This window comes from Eptatretus burgeri, chromosome 3 (genome assembly GCF_056783735.1).
Source record: "Eptatretus burgeri isolate ZD-2024b chromosome 3, Ebu_testis_v1, whole genome shotgun sequence".
In the NCBI taxonomy this organism is placed as follows: Eukaryota; Metazoa; Chordata; class Myxini; order Myxiniformes; family Myxinidae; genus Eptatretus; species Eptatretus burgeri.
The window spans coordinates 77,516,664-77,534,070 of record NC_140963.1 but is presented as its reverse complement, the minus strand read 5'-3'; the positions used below and the strand labels follow the sequence as shown (position 1 = coordinate 77,534,070).

The 17,407-nt window shown below is 43.5% G+C and overlaps 1 protein-coding gene across 3 annotated transcripts in view; it reads right to left on the bottom strand.

The window, feature by feature from the left end:
- Positions 1–17,407, bottom strand: part of LOC147030239 (uncharacterized) — a 150,325-nt gene that overhangs the window by 95,810 nt on the left and 37,108 nt on the right. The window contains exon 2 of one of the 3 annotated variants that reach the window (XM_085874096.1): positions 15,335–15,514. The exons of 1 other annotated variant lie outside the window; for it this stretch is intronic. The gene's annotated coding sequence lies outside the window, so the exon portion shown is untranslated. Of the gene's footprint in view, positions 1–8,746; positions 8,822–15,334; positions 15,515–17,407 lie in introns of those variants that run through there. One more of the 3 variants, XM_085874100.1, reaches the window with a different exon arrangement.

The window sequence follows — 17,407 nt, the reverse complement described above, 5'->3', positions numbered from 1 at the left end:
AACCTGAAGGAACACTGCCCCACCAGTAAGGGATTTGTGATGTTATTCTTCGATAAAATTAACAATTTATTCCCATTTTCCTCCTGGAATGGAGGAGCATTACTTAAAACCTCATCCAACAATTCTTCCTAAAGGATAAGCCTCCAATAATCCCGACAAATTTGAGGGAATTTACTGTTTGAAAGACCGAGCTGTTAGTTGTAATTAATTAATTAATTAGTTAATACTGCATTATCTGGTATTACAAGGATACACTGAACACGCAAACTTTTACACAGGAGAAGGCCAATTGACCCATCAAGCCGATGTCATATCCACACACTTCATCAATTCGTTTATTTGTTGTCAATGTACTCGCTTTATTCTTACAATTATTCAATCAAACTTAACATCAACGTCCCATTAAAATGAACTTTCATCCCATAAGATTTAATCAGACAATTTGCTCAACGTCCTGTCATACAATGGCCTACTTCTTTTTGAGATACCATGTCTTATTTAAGATGCACATCCTTAAAATGGACAGAACAGTGGGACCTAAGTTGTCATCTGAAGGACAGAATGTCTTGATAATAGTTTTGTTGTGTTTGACTCCTACTGCGAAAGGCAAAGGGGGAGGGGGGGGAGAAGAGAAGGGAATAAGGAAATTATCCTTGGATGAGTGGTGTCGTGTTCGTACCATTTACTATTTGTATATTCTACCTTTGGCCGTGCATATCACACACACACACACACACACACACACACACACACACACACACACACACACACACACACACACACACACACACACACACACACACACACACACACACACACACACACACACACACACACCTCAACTTTTAGCCTTGGATGCAAAAATCTAGTATAATTTATCTTGCGGCCCTAGAACCAAACAAACAATACACGCAGTATACTGTATTTATAACGGCCCTTACAGCATATACAGCTCCCAATCCTGCCTCCCCCCACCATCCTAATATGATGAATAGCAAATATCATCATTTTAAACTTGCCCTGTGCAAGTGCACATGCACAAGCCCCAGATATGTCCTTCCCATCGGGTTCAGAAGTACCTAGTCCAGATACACAGTCCATTCATCCATCGGGAGGTGTGCGTAACACAACCGCCCACTCATGTGTTGCACCAACCCACATGGTCGGGAGTTTGTCCTCCGAGCGGCTGCCCGTTCGGTGAGCTGAGAAAGTTCTCCAACTCTTTTGTTGTGCGGAGACACAGCCCTTTCTCTCAGGTACTTTTCCAAGCATTTTTGGCTTCTTTCAGAAGCTTGGTGAACCATTCCAAGTCACAAATCTTATCCCGGATACATAATACTGTTACGAATTTTGAATTCGATAGCACACAACATACAGGTTTCTTTAGTCAGCAATGTCGATAAGTGCTTGTTCCCTTGATAGCTCACGTTCCATTGTTTAAATGTTCAGAAATCGATTAGATGCGCTGCGGATCGATTTAATAGTGAATGAGCGAAAAATGGAGACGTCCCTCCCCCTCTTCTGCGAAGAGGAAGAAGAGCCCTTCCGTCCCGCGATTCATGACGTCAACAACTCCCTCCCACCCGTGGTTGAGCGGGGGATGGATCACGAGGGCACGAGTCACGCCGGGCGCGGGGGAGGGGGTGGAGAAGGATAAAGAGGAGATCCTTTCTTTGTTCGAGGAGAGTAGTGGTCGTTCAGCAGGCCGTCGGGTCCTGTTTGGCTTGGGTTAGGGTTGAGGCTTTCGGAAGCTTTTTGCTTCTGCTGAGTCGTTGTTCAGCAGGCCGTCGGGTCCTGCTTGGCTTGGGAGAGCTTCGGCTGCGGCCTGGCTCGGGAGAAGGCTTTTTGAAGACTTTCTGCTTTGGTGGTTCAGTGAGCTTCGGCTTCTGCTTGGCTCGGGAGAGCTTTTTGCTTCGAGCTGCTTTGTTTGTAAGAGAGTTGAGCTGGTCGCTCGGCTCGAGCTGCGAGTGGTGGCTTCTTCTTCTTGGTTCGTGGAGCTCTTTGTTCTCAGTTTTGGTTCCCGGCTTGGTGCGACTCATCGACCTCATCTTGGAGGTGGTTCCACGGGGAAGCGGCACATCAACGGGAAGGATCGGCGCCTCGTTTCACCAGCACGTGTTGAGAAGCACGGGAGGATTCGCTGGAGCTCGGGAAGGATTGCGGCTCACGGCGATTGGGTCCAGCTTGCTCTCGCTGGAGCCCGGGTCCGAACAACTTGAAGACCACACGAGGTGCAGAGGTTCGAGATAGGTCCTGGGTTTCAGCTCACCTGTCCTCCGAGCTGGAGCCCGTTATTAAAGGCCTCAGCCACCATTTCTTGGGTGTGTGCGTGTGCGAACGTGTGTCCGTGGGCCCGTCTAATAAGTAGGAAATTGTTAAGTGCTTTGTGTGCTGTAAATGTTTGCATTGCATTTCATATAGTCGGTATAGTTCTGCTCTGACGTGCTTCCCTAGTTCCCCATTATTATTAATAAATACCCCAATTGTTAAATGTTTTCAGCTCGTCGCGTTGATTCTTTCATTGACTGAGCATTTCGTGCGTTGGGAGTTAGAAGCCGTTGGTTTGCCGTAAAAGGGGGACATTTGGACCGACGGTTCTCGGTGATTAAGCCGCTCGGAATCGCGCACGGGACAGGCTTGCCTCAGCGGCTTGTTCCGTACGAGTTCCGTCAAGGGTGGAATACCCCGGTAGTTGGATCACATGGGTATTTAGGTACATTGAAGATTGGCAATCGACCTTACCCCACGTGGTCTGCCCATTGGCATATTTCGGTTCTTATACAAGGACCCATCGACTCAGACTTATCCAGGCGGCGATCTATATTCCGGGCGATCGGTCGAGCCGACTCGACTTTCGGCTCCGTCGGAGCGGTCGGTTCGCGGCCGATCACCGGCACCGTAACAATACATTTTATTTTGCCCCAAACAGGCCAATTTCCTGGGGTTTCTGCACAGCGCATCAAGCATTTTGGAGTAGATTACGTCATTTCGAAAGTGCCGTATTAACTATTGTGCTGTCACAAGGCCTAAAACACCCAACCTTCCAATGAGGTCTCGCATGCAAGCAATGCTGGCTCTAGCCACTCGGGGGCTGGAGGAAATAATTTATTGGGGGACCCTCTAAACCCCACAGGCTAAGACTTAATAACATCACATACCTTCATCCCAAGTTTTACTTTCTTCTCAGAGATCTTTTTGCTTTCCATTTTTTGCACCAAAAACATAATATGCCCGTTTTGGTGGTGCCATGTCAATCGCAGGTGACTAGGGACTCACGGACCGACAAGTTTTTCATGAAGTTAGTACCTCTTAGGATTAAGCTGAAGCAGATGGACTGTTTCTTTTCATGCAACCAAGTTGGCGGATTCATGTTCTCCGATACCACCTCACATGCAGTATTTCTACCTGCCACATACAGTCCCAAAACCCCTCCCTATCCCCAAGAAGTTAAACATCCATTAACCATATCCTTGTTTTCTTCCCAAAGTCGAAACTTTCTGCTCACCTTCACTCCTTTCTCCCCTTTTCACTTGCCTGTGGAACAAACTCATATCTATCTGTTCTCTGTGCTCTTCCTTCTGGTACTTCATGACTGTATGAGCCATCACATCATGTCTCCTATGCTTACTGTCAAGCTGTTGTACTCGAGCTAACCCTGTCCCAACTGTTTCCCTTTTACTATTCCTTCTATTTTGTCTCGTTTCTGAACCATCTGTTCTCCCTACCCTGATGGGTTTGTTTCCCCCCAATAACTTTTGCCGAGATCTTCAATGAGTGTCGACCCCATGTATAAAAAAGGTATTATAAGGTTTGGTAGATAATAATAATCTCGTGATATTTTTGAAGTGCTACATTATAAAGCTCAAAATATTTAAAGGGGCTCTCAGCATGCAAAACAAGAGCGAGAATTGCTTTGCAATACACGTCCCCTATCGATGTGAGACTTTCAAAGTCCAAAAAGGGCATAACTCAGTGAAAAATTGATGAAACGCCATGAAACTCGAATTTGTTCTGTAACTTATCATTATGAAAGCCATGTACTAAGTTTCACCTGAATATGTTAAAGGATATAGGAAAAAAGTATGAGAAGCTACAAGTGGGAAGGGTGGGGGACCAATGAGCATACTTGAACCAAGGAAAAAACGAACCACTTGCATCCAACTCAAAATCCAACTTGTTACAAGTGGTATTAGGGTAGAGGGTTTTACTTTAAATAGAAGATCCATCATGGAATGTGTTCAATGTGTGGTATCTCTTGGTTTAGTCCGATGGCTATGCATAACAGCAGCTCTTAGCAATACAAGTTCTTGAACAAAGGAATCTGAAAATGTAACAATGTAATCAAGAAAGGTAACCGAGAAGCAAGCAATATTCACTGTTCATTTGAACGTCTATCTTCTACACGGTGACACCCTCTAAAATACTAAATGATGCAGGTGGTATCAAAAATCATGGTATTCAACGGGAAGGCAGGGGAGTTTGAGAGAGTGAGAGTCAGAGAGAGGGAAAAAGGGGGAGGACAGACACGTACACACACACACACACACACACACACACACACACACACAGTGGAGAAAGGGGGGGAGGGCAGACATGCGCACACACAAACGGGAGAGAGAGAGAGAGAGAGAGAGAGAGAGAGAGAGAGAGAGAGAGAGAGAGAGAGAGAGAGAGAGAGAGAGAGAGAGAGAGAGAGAGAGAGAGGGGGAGGGCAGACACGTACACACACACAAGGTGTAGAGAGAGAGCGGAGAAAGGGGGGGATGGCAGACATGTACACACACACAGTAGAGAGAGAGAGAGAGGGAGAAAGGGGTAGGGCAGACAAGTATACACACATGGGGGAGAGAGAGAGGGAGAAAGGGGGGAGGGCAGACACGTAAACACACACGAAGGGGGGAGAAATAGGGGAGGACAGACACGTACACACACACACACACGAGGGGGAGGGGACGGGGGAGAGAGAGAGAGAGAAAGGGGTAGGTGGAGAGGAAGAGAGAGAGAGAAAGGGGTGGGGTGGGGTGGAGAGTGAGAAAGGAGAGAGAGGATAGAGAAAGTGGAGAGAGAGGATAGAGAAAGTGGAGAGAGAGGAGAGAGAAAGAAGCGACAAAGAGGGAGAAGAGAGAATAGAGAGACAGAGAGCAACAAAGAGGGAGAAGAGCAAGAAAGAGAAAGAGAGAGAAGAGCGAAAGAGAAAGAGAGAGAGAGAGAGAGAGGAGCAACAAAGAGAGAGAGAGAGAGAGAGAGAGAGAGAGAGAGAGAGGAGCAACAAAGAGAAAGAGAAAGAGAGAGAGGAGCAACAAAGAGAAAGAGAGAGAAGAGCGAGAAAGAGAAAGAGAAAGAGAGAGAAGAGCGAGAAAGAGAGAAGAGCAAGAAAGAGAGAAGAGTGAGAAAGAGAGAAAGAGAAGAGCAACAAAAAGAAAGAGAAAGAGAGAGAAGAAAGAGAAGAGCGAGAAAGAAGAGCGAGAAAGAGAAAGAGAAAGAGAAGAGCAAGAAAGAGAAAGAGAGAAAGAGAAAGAGAAAGAGAGAGAAGAGCGAGAAAGAGAAAGAGAAAGAGAAAGAGAAAGAAGAGCAACAAAGAGAAAGAGAAAGAAGAGCGGGAAAGGGAAAGGGAAAGGGAAAGGGAAAGGGAAAGGGAAAGGGAAAGGGGGGGATTGTAATCCAACAAATAAAACAACTGGAAGTGGAAAACTTGAGCAGCTGTTGAAGCTAAATCAGAGCTTGGAAGAAGCTTAAAAAATCCATTTATGAATGATTCTTCCATAATAAAACTAGGAAGGTAGTGACATAAATGCTGGGATAAAATGTTCGAGGCTTATGGTTCAACTTCTTATTAAGCAGTGAAGAAAAGCTGAAAAACAATTTTAAAACTGTTTTCTTCTGGCATCTGTTTCACTCTATTGTAAACATATTTGGAGGATATGAAATGTCGGCCCTTAAAGTCCAGTGTTATTTCGTAAAGGACTATTATGTTTAAAGTTCAAACCTGAGAAAATTCAATTGGCATGTAACTTAAGTGATATAAGTGAGGAAATAACAATGGACTTCAGATTCTTGAGTGTGGACAAATTAGAAAATGGAAGGGAATTCAGTTGAACAATGGAATTCAGTCTCTAGACTCTGGACGATTCAGACAATTCAACAGTGAAATAAAGTTAAACAACGGAGTTCTCAAATCCTGGACAATATGCAACAATGGTATTCAGTTTAATTATGAAATTCTCATTCTTGCATGAGCCATCTCACTCTCACTCTTTCATCCTTACCTCGGTGGACAGAGGTTATGTTTTCATCCCTGTCTGTCTGTCTGTTTGTCTGTCTGTGAGCAAGATACAGTATTTTTTAAAGTTGTGGACGGATTTGGAGAAACTTGGTTGGCAGGTTGGGTGTGTGACGAAGACGAATTGATTCGATTTTGGTGAAAATCCGGATCCGGATCCGAGAATTTTTTTGAGTGATTCTTCACCATTGAGAGATATGGCCAAAAATGATACGTAGAATGATTGCCATGATACATCAAAAAGTTGTTTGTGGATTATAACAAAACCAGGTGGATGAGTTGGCTCGGCGACAAGAACAAGCCAATTAGATTTTGGTTCAGATCCGAATGCAGATCCACAGCCCATCGGTGAGATACAAAACATGAACTGTTCAGCCTGCCAGAGATATGCGCTCTACTGAGTTCCATTCTAATTACCTCCACCACCGAGGGTGAAGGGAGTTATATTTTCACCCCTTTCTGTTTGTTTGTGTACAGGATATCTCAAAACGTTGTGGACGGTTCTGGATGAAATTTTGTAGACAGGTTCGGTGTGTGACAAGGACGAACTGATTAGATGTTGGTGAAGATCCGGATCCGGATCCAACTACTATAATTTTTGGAGTGATTCTTCACCATTGAGAGATCGGGATAAAAATGATATATAGCAGGATGTCTCAAAAAGTTGTGGACGGATCCAAATCCGGATCTGGATATAATAATTATTTATTTTTTAAAGTGATTCTTCACCATTGAGAGATTGGGCAAAACCGATGTAGTACTGTGTTGCATGATATTTCAAAAATGCATTGGGCCAGATATGTTCTCGTGGATTATCATTACGGGGTGGAGGTATGCGCTCTACTGAGTACCCTTCTAGTTTATAAAATGTAACACCACTCTTTGGACAAAAAAGTAAAAATGCATAACTCAATAGTCAGCCAGACTTATATTATCTTCACTTTGTAACTCGGAATGCATCACGGTGTGATTTACAATTGCACTTGGAATGTCAGCAGAATGTCTATTATATGGTTGCGAGATATGCACATCATGAGGTTAAATGTGTTTTGGGGCCAGTCTCACAAACACATACACACCTTGTAAAGTCAGCCTCTCACAAAACAGCAATGTCTGGCAGAGAATAAATTGGATGGTTGGGCGTGGGGGACGGGGAGCACATTAGCTCATTTTGAAAAGCAAGTTGCTGTTGTATATTCAATGATTTGTGTTTTCTGGTTGTTTCTTAACTGCCAGGCTTCAGTAACCCGGATAAGCCAACACAAACTCCAAATACTGTAACCAAACGCCAAGGCCAGTGAAAGCCAAAACCAGCTTCAGATTGTAAATGCCAGCGAGAGCAACTGGAGTCAGGTTTCTATGGAAACTAACATGAACGTGATCAAATTACCACATTTGCTGCTTCCCTTGTTTGACCTATCACCTCACCCAACCCTGGGAGTGTGGGCAGTGCTGATTGAGAAAATTGAGTAAAAACTTGGCCTAAACTCTGTTATTACAGGTTAAAACGACACAAAACCTCGACAAACAAAGGTCGACTCTTACCTGGCAAAAAACCATTGAAAAGGTTGTTGTATTATTTGTGGGAGAAGCACAGCAAGAGTGAGAGATGTTTCAAGGAAAATAACACTTGAAGGAAGAAATGTATTCATGCTCCGGCAACAGCGTTTATCAGAGTCTGGCGGAAGAACAACAAAACGAGCCAGAACAACAAACACTGGCCGGAGAACACCAAAAGCAGGCAGAAAAGAACAAAACTGGTCAGAAAACAACAAAAGAGGCCAGAGAACAAAAAACCGGCCATAGAGCAACCACACTGGCCAGAAGACAACAAAGGTAGTCTGCGAACAACAAAACCGACCACAGAACTACAAAACAAACAGGCCAGAGAAAAAAGAAAAACAGCCAGAGAACAACAAAAGTGACCAGAGAGAAACAACACTGGTCAGAAAACAACAAAAGCAACAAGAGTAAAACAAGAGTGGCCTGCAAACAGCAAAACTGGCCATATAACTTCAAAACCAGTTAGAGAACAACAAAACGGGCTTTCGAACAACAAAACAGGCCAGAAAACAACAAAAGCGGCCAGAGAGAAGCAACACTGGCCAGAAAACAACAAAAGCAACAAGAGTAAAACAAAAGTGGCCTGCAAACAACAAAACCAGCTGTAGAACTACAAAACTGGCTAGAGAACAACAAAAGCGGCCAGAGAACAAAAACACCAAACAGAGAACAACACCGGACAGAGAACAACAACATCGGGCAGAGAACAACAAAAACGGTCTTGAAAACAATAAAACTGTCTGATAGAACTATAAAACCAGCTTAAGGCCAAGACATGCAAGGGACAGCACATCCATTGATGCCTCACCCTGCATGCAAAATACCATGATGGTAGTTTATAACTGAGTTGGGATTTGATCCCAGGCTTGTCAGCCCAGAGATGTGAGCTCCCCATATACTTACAGGTTGCTTTGTTTCCTTCCCTCATCTCTCTGCTCCCCTTGTTCGTTTATCCACTTATGTGATTGTTAAGCCACGGTCCCACGGTGTGTTGCGTTAAATAAGAGAGGGTGGGATTCAGCGTTGAGTACGAGTGTGTACTCGTGTTGGCAACCTTCTGCAGTCACAAAAACCTCTGCCAGATCTGTCAGGATATTAATTGTGATTGGCTGGCTGTCCCGTTCCAGGCACGTTTTGATTAATACAGAGGACAAGGTTTGTTGAACAGATGAATGACAGGTGGGGGGGTGAGAGGATGAAGACATATCAACAATGGAGGGGAGAGGAATAGGCAGACAAGGGATGGGAAATTGTGCGAGGAACAGACAAGCAGCATAACAAGTAGGGACACAAATGAAGATGATGAACAGATGAGGATAAGTAATTAAACGACATGTGAGGGCTATTAATTGACCACGCTCTATGTTGTCATTGTGGTGTTTAACATTTGTTGTGTTCTAGTGCTGTGTCGGAGGCTGTTTTCTTCATTTTACTTTGCTTGTATTCATCTGTAGAGATTATACTGTGCAATAAGCAAGCCTGAAGACTGCACTGTACCCAAAATGTTCAGACATCTATTAGCCAAATGCTCATGGAATAAAGGTTCAGAAGAATTACAGGATGCCACCAACACATGGTGTCTTTAATAGTCACACTTCTGCTTTGCTGAGGAATGATGTGACGTACAGTTAACAATGGAATTTCCAGGAAAACAATCATGCACAGTGCCTGAAACGTCCATATAATTGTGAGTGACAAAAGCTTATCACCAACGGAAAATGCAGAATGTTGTCGTGTCAGCGCTGAAACTTTACACCGTCACACCATTATGCTGACTCTACTCGGTCGTTTAGTGGGAATAGTGGATAGATGGGAGCCAAGTGGAAAGGTCAGCTCCAAGAATTCACAGAATCATTGCCAACCACAAAGGAAGGGGTCGGTCAAGCCGCAAGTTACGGCCTGCCCAGAGAACGGTCTCACGGGCCTGTAGGTAACAGAATAGTGAACAATCTGCGATGAAATGATTGCAATGTGATATCATTCATCTTTGAAATTCCATGCCTTTGTGCCATTCACTTAGACAGAAGACACACCGTTGTCCTAATTTCCCATTTCTAGTTGTATCACATTGTCTGACTGAAGTTTTTATGTCTGTGCCTGAAAAATGACAGTTCATGAGTCAAGTTTATTTTGTAGATCTTCAGAATACGATTTGTAGATTGCTTACCTCCCTGGCACTGCAGTGAATAAGAAAACTCGAGAGACCTCAAACTCCTTCCTGTCCTAGGTTTTTGAGGTTCTCTGTAAGTCTTTTCACCTGATACACTTCACCAAAGGCCAACTGCGTCTACAGATAGTCGAGCGTGGTTGATTTCAACAAAGCGGCAACTTCTGCTTCAAACCATTTCCCATGTACTAAAGCCTTCACTGCTTCGGCAGCAAACAGTTTGATTTACAGCTTAGAGGCTTGGAGTAACTCCAACAATCAGTTAAGCACACAGGGAATGAAATGTTGAAATAAACACAAACATTTAAATGGCCAAGTAAGTAACATTACTGATATAAACTGAAAGATTCAACATGGTCTTACATGGGGCATTCACAAAGTTCTACCAACGAGATACATCACAATACCCCCAAATATGCCAAAAAAGTCTATATACATATATATATATATATATACACACATATACATACACATAAACTAGCAGAAAAACCATTCAAAATGATGGGTGACCCTTCTGTATTTTTATACGACTCAACCATGAAAACTCGTGTTAAAACCGAAATTACGCACAAAAACCTGAATATCTCACACAAATTGCTCATCCCTTTATTTGGGCGGTGTATACACTACCGGTCGAAAGTTTTACACCACCCCCATTTTTCCAGTTGTTACTGAAATTTAAGCAGTTCAAGTCCAGTGAATAACCTGAAATGGTACAAAGCGAAGCGGTAAACTGCCAGAGGTTAAAAAAAAAGTTTAGGTTACAAGTAATGGGTTAGCAACTGCAGCTATTCTGCAGCAATGGAAGTAAATTAAGCCTTGAAAGTTGATGCAAACAATTCTGACAGGTGTCCCAACTTTTGTTTAGTTACAAACCCTCTGTCTGTATAAGAGCAGTGTTGGAACAGATTGTGTTGCTACTCCCTCTGAAGCATTATTTGGACAATATTGCACTGCAGGAAGTAGTATATTGTTATCATAATGGCGAGAAAAAGACAATTAACAAAGGAAGACAGACAGAGCATTATAACCCTTACAGGTAGGTCTTTCCTTTAGAGAAATTGCAAAGAAAGCCAAGATGTCCGTGAGTACAGTTTTCTACACCATCAAAAGGCACTTGGAAACTGGAGGAAACTCTGACAGAGGAAGAGGTCTGGCAGACCCAAAGCCACAACACAATCAGAAGACAAGTTTCTGAGAGTCAACAGCTTGCGTGATAGATGGCTCACAGGACAGCAGCTTCAAGCACAGCTGAACACTGGTCGAAGTAAGGAAGTCTCAGTTTCAACTGTGAAGAGAAGACTTCGAGCTACAGGTTTGACAGGTCGAGTGGCAGTAAGAAAGCCATTGCTCAGATGGCAAAATAAGAAAAAGAGGCTTGCCTGGGCCATGAAGCACCGCCAGTGGACTACTGAAAACTGGAATGTCTTATGGACCGATGAATCAAAATTTGAAATCTTCGGTTCATCACGCAGGGTTTTTGTACGCCGTCGAGTAGGCCAAAGGATGGTTCCTCAGTGTGTGACACCAACTGTCAAACATGGAGGAGGAAGCGTGATGATCTAGGCCTCTTTTGCTGGATCCAGAGTCGGTGACTTGCACAGAGTGACTGGCATCCTGAACCAAAAGGACACCACAGCATTTTACAGCGCCATGCAATACCCTCTGGTCAACGCCTAGTTGGTGAGGGGTTCATCCTACAACAAGATAACGACCCAAAACATACCTCCAGGTTATGTCAGAACTACCTTAGAAGAAAAGAAGAAGACGGTAGGCTTCAAATCATTAAATGGCCAGCACAGTCTCCAGACTTAAACCCCATCGAGCTGGTTTGGGATGAACTGGACAGAAGGGTGAAAGCAAAGCAACCGACAAGTGCAACACATTTGTGGGAACTTCTGCAACAGTGTTGAGAAGAACTCTCCGAACAATATTTGATTTCCATTGTAGAAAGAATGCCACAAGTATGTTCGGCTGTTATATCTGCAAAAGGTGGCTACTTTGATGAGTCAAAAATTTTGTTCAACAAAACGATTCCATGATTTCTTATTTATTGTGTGTTTTAATTTCAGAATACATTGAAACATTAAACTGCTTAAATTTCAGTAAAAACTGGAAAAATGGGGGTGTTCTAAAACTCTCGACTGGTGGTGTATGTGACAGACCGCTGCCTTGATCACTTCCAAAATAAAAAAATAACCCAGATTACATATATGAAGCAAAAACATGACGAACACTTATGATGGGCAACCCTTCTGTATTTTCACACTATTCAGCCTTAAAAACTCTGAGTAAAACCGAAATTATGTACAAAAACCTACATTTGTTACACAATTTACTCATCCCTATATTTGGGTGGTGTATGGGCAACAGACCGCTGCCTTGATCTCTCCAGAAAATAATATTTTAAAACCTGGATTATATGCATGAAGCAAAAACATGTCCACTGTTTATGTACATATATACTGAAACGCAAAAGAAACTTACCACTTGTTTGAAATGTAATAAAATTGTAACAGTTCAAAATAAAACAAACCAACAATTGGTACACATTGGCATTTTATTAATGACATGTCAAGTTTTTGACCAAGACACACCATCTCATAAGTTTGTTCTACAGTACAGAACAGCACAGGGTGCAATGTCAGTCCCCTTTCAATAGCGTGTGTGGCCACCATTGTTTTGGATACAGGCAGTGCATCGTCGACGCATACTGCCTACCAGTCTTTGGATGGATTGCTGCTGTATTCTGTCCCACTCAGTCCTCAATGTCTGAAGCCATCTGACTTAGGACCATCTGCCTGTCCTGCCTTGCAGTGGTGACTCTTGGCTTCCCTGATCAAGGTCTGTCATCTGCAGAGTTGCGGAGGGTGTCTCTGTCCACCAGGGCCGATATTGTCTGGTGTGAACAGCCAAGGCGACGTGCCACCTCACGGTAGCTCAACCCGCCTTGCAGTATGCCCAAGGCACACTGCCGTTGATCCCTTGACAATCGTGGCATGTTGATTGAAATTCCCATTTTGCACTGGCCTTTTTAAAGTCAATAACAAGACATCACGTGCAGCTCATTAAAATCATCCCGTACCCCTTGGCTAATCACTGACAGCCAAAACGGCTGTTCAACAGCTGTGCTATGAAGTGACCATTGAAGGTTCAAGTGACCATCCGTGACCGTTTTGTCTGACAGTGAGGACACTATTGTCCACAAATAAGTTCACACATTTACTACACACAGTGTTATTGTTGATATTTGAAGGCTTAAAAGGTGGTAAGTTTCTTTTGCGTTTCAGTATATAATACATCGTGGTTATATATCTCAGGTAATTAAGCCTCCCCGTATAGGACAGGGAGAGGCTTTGATACCTGTTGTAGGGTTTGTTTCGACAATAAGTGCCCCCAATTTTTCATGTTCCCTCAGAGTTTCTTCGACCCATCTCTCCTTCATGTGCAGCATGCACAAGGCTGCGAGTAGCATCACTGGCTGGGGCATGACTGTGCCGCTGATGAAAACGAATCGGGTTTTATCCACTAGGGCCATCCCAAAAGTCATGAGCATGTTTAATGTTTAATGTTGTTCTTGTAAAAAAAAAAAAAAAAAAAAAAAAAAAGTAAAACGAAGGTTCTCGTAAGAAAACTGATATTTACCCAGGGGGCAAGGGTGGTCAATCAGACACGATCTGCTATAAAAGGTTGTATATGGTTGGATTCCTTAGACCGCCAGCAACGACTTCTGGGTGGACAACCTTTCCAACAGGCTACTGTAACTCTGCAATTCAAGATGGCGTCCAAGATGGCCACCATATTTTTAAATCACCATAACGTCATCAATTGTTCTAGACAGGGTCAATTGTTCTAGACGGGGTCAATTTTCAAAAAATCTTAACCCCAAATGCAAATGGTGTTAATTTATGGCATACATGCTTTTTAAGGGTATTGAAGGGTGCTGAACTCAAATCTGCTGTATGCCCAGCTCAAAAATGGCCCATGATGCCTCAAAATTGAGAAATCCAAGATGGCCACCACCGACAGGCTGAAATGTATTTATGTACAAATATTTTTGACGAAACAAGGTAGAAACTTGAATGAAATGTGCCTCTGTAGGTTTTCATATATGGGGAATCCAATGCCATATTCAGGTTTGATATAAAATGTGAAAAAAACTGCTTGAAACTCATATTTATTGCAAAAATTGTCTTTTTCGAAGATGAATAATCTGGCGACCAGATAAGATCCAGAAGTAGGTTCATCCTATGTGTCCAATAATAAATTACTTAGTTTGCAGTTTTTTTCCAGTTAGGATCGTCTGCATTCCTTGTTACTGCAGATCGTCGCCGCAGCCAGTCACGTCACAGGAGGAGTGACGTCACCGAACAGTCTAGCAAGTCTAGTAACGTCACGTTTAGCACAAACGCATTAACGTCAAAAGGAAACACCCCCGTGGGCTGTGGTGCACGCTGTATGATTTATGTCCATTTATTCCCGCTTATCTGTTTCTAAATTGTTACCAAGCCTCGAAGTTGTAAGTATTCATGTACCAGCAATTTGATAGTTTTCTTATTGACTGATTTTCCTGGTCATTGTTCCTCTGTTTTTAGTGAAACCGTCACGTCAACCTATTATCATCATGTCAATGGTCTTTGTCAATCGCTCATCGTCAACCTCATCGGCTCTCCATCGTGATATGTATAGTCATTCGTAGTCGGCTTAACCGCACGTGCATCTTAATCGTCTCGTGTCCCGTCTTTCTATAGTCAACGTCCTTTCATCGCTGAAAACATAGCTGAAGGCACAGACCGTACTCGAAAAAGACCAGTGTCGCTGGAGCCACAGTCATAAAAATCATGTGGGCAGAAATGTCCAAAACTATGTGATCTGTAGTGGTGTGGGCATTGTGTAGTGTATCAGCATATCAGAAGTTTGCATAGTAAGTGTAGCGTATCAATAGTTTGCATGTACTCCAGTTGCTAGTATGCATAACATGGTGGTGGACTTGTTTCAGGTGATTGCATGAGTAGTACGATGATGACACAGGCAGAGAAACGGGTGCTGGGGGGAAGCTTGTCACTGAAAAAGGAACCCAAGAGGAGACGCCAGGACACTGACATTGACTACAGAAAGTGCATCATATGGTCAAGGACTTGGTGCAAAGGGACTATATAATAACACAACAACAGACAAACTAGTTTTGGCCATGAAGGCTCGACAAGGCGAGACATTTGAGAGACTCAAACATGACTCGGCTACTGGTACATGGCTGACAGACAAGATACCCAAATGGCACAGTAAGCGTAGAAACTGGTACACGAATGAGAAGAGTTACAAACTTGCTGAAAAGAAGAATCAAGGAAGAAGTGATGCTGAAGACTTGAACCAGCCTGGGAGCAGCACCTCTTCCCAGCATTCAAGGTTAACCAGGACCAACACACCAACATTTGATGCGAAGAATGCATGCCTCATCTGCAGCAAACGGTGGATGCGTGGCAAAGAGCCAACATGCAGAGTATCTACAGAAAACAGTCAGCAGAACATCATAGATCAGGCAAAGCAACTAAAAAGAGAGGCCATTCTCTTCAGACTGGTTGGTAAAGGACATGACATGGTGGCCAATGATATATCATACCACAAGCCATGCATGGCTGCATTCAAAGCACATCGTGCCCCCACTGGGAAATCAACAAAACAAAACCTGTATGATGTTGCATTCGAGCGACTCCTAGACAGCTAGAGATCCCCCTTTTCCATGACATGTGTGGGTATTTGGTGAAGTCACTGCAGGACCAATACAGGGCCATATTACGAGAGCTAGGAGTAAAAACAGCAGACTCATACCAATCTATCACCCTCAAATTGAAGCTGCAACAGAAATATGGCAAGCGAATTTCCATTCTCGATCAAAGCTGTGGATCAGGATTCATTTGCGCATCAACCATACCCCTTGGTGATGCACTGGAGAAACTGAGGAACCGAGAAGCAGCGCAACATGAGTATGAAAAGCATTGTACACTTTGGCATGCAGCAAAGATACTCCGAGCAGATTGCAAGCAATGCAAAAGACAATGCCAAAATGAAGTCAACAGAGATTTCTTTTGCAGCTGCTGCCAGACTTATTCCTGATTCCCTGGCTTCAATTTCACAGCTATGCTGCTCAGTGAGACACCAACAAAACTGCAGGAATCTGGGAGAGCACTGGTCAACCAGCCAAAAATAGAGAAGGCCCTCATCGCATCACAGCAACTGCTCCAGCATATTGCTGGTGTACCCACACCATTGGCAATAGCCAAGGCCTACCATGTGTTCAACCAGAGCTTCCTGAACTGTGGGTAAGAACCGCTGCAGACATATCTGCACATAGACCAAATGGCTATGGCACTCGGACCTTCAAAATGTCGTGCACTACCCTTCATCCACAGCCTGAGTGGAAGGGACACGACCAGCTACCCATTCTTCACTGGCACAAAGACCTGGTTGAACTGTAGCTATACCATAGACATACCTGAGCTCGAACACTTTGGTGAGCAAGGTCAGAACCGCAACCAGATCACATCAGACGAGCATCAACCAGGCATGCAAACTTGTCAATGATGTGTACACCAACAGATATGATGACTTCGAGGACTGTGATCTTGGAAAGCTTAGAGCCTATAAATTCCTGAACAACAGGTCAACCATGCTGAAACCTCTTCCACCAACAGAACATACATTCCTTCTCCATCTACAGCATGCAGCTCTTGCAACTATTATAGATAAGACTGCACATGTTGCCAAGCCTCAGCTTCCCCCATTTATGGATTATGGTTGGGCTCTGGAGGATGGCAAACTAGTTCCAGTCCTGTCAACTCAACCAGCCTGGCCACAGACAATTACAAAGGCCATTGCATGTGGCTGCACCAAAGACTGCAACAAGAACTGTTCCTGTGCCAGGAAGAACGTGGCCTGTTACATTGGATGTCGTTACCAGGGATCAGCCACCAAGTGCGGCCGAGTGAAATACACTGCAGCATTTGACAGCAGTGACAGCAGTAACTCAAACAGTGACAATTTACTGTATACCATCAGCTGTTCACATGGACACTTGTATTGCAGCATGAAAATTGAGTGGTAGACCTGTTCATATGATGCAACATTGTGGCGTGTATCACTGACATGAATTTTATGAATATTTGCCTCAGCCATTTCGCTTGCATTCCAAACTGTGAAGCACGTGCAGTAGTTCATGTCTCATGTAATATGTGTTCTTTGGAACTCGTACCATTATTGTTCTTACAATAACAGTAAACTACTGTGTATTGTTATTGTTGATTTTCTGTCACGGTCGCCTTAAAATAATATATTAACATGTAATAAATGGTATAAAACACATCATATCACTCTTAAATCATCATAAATAGATTCCCTGA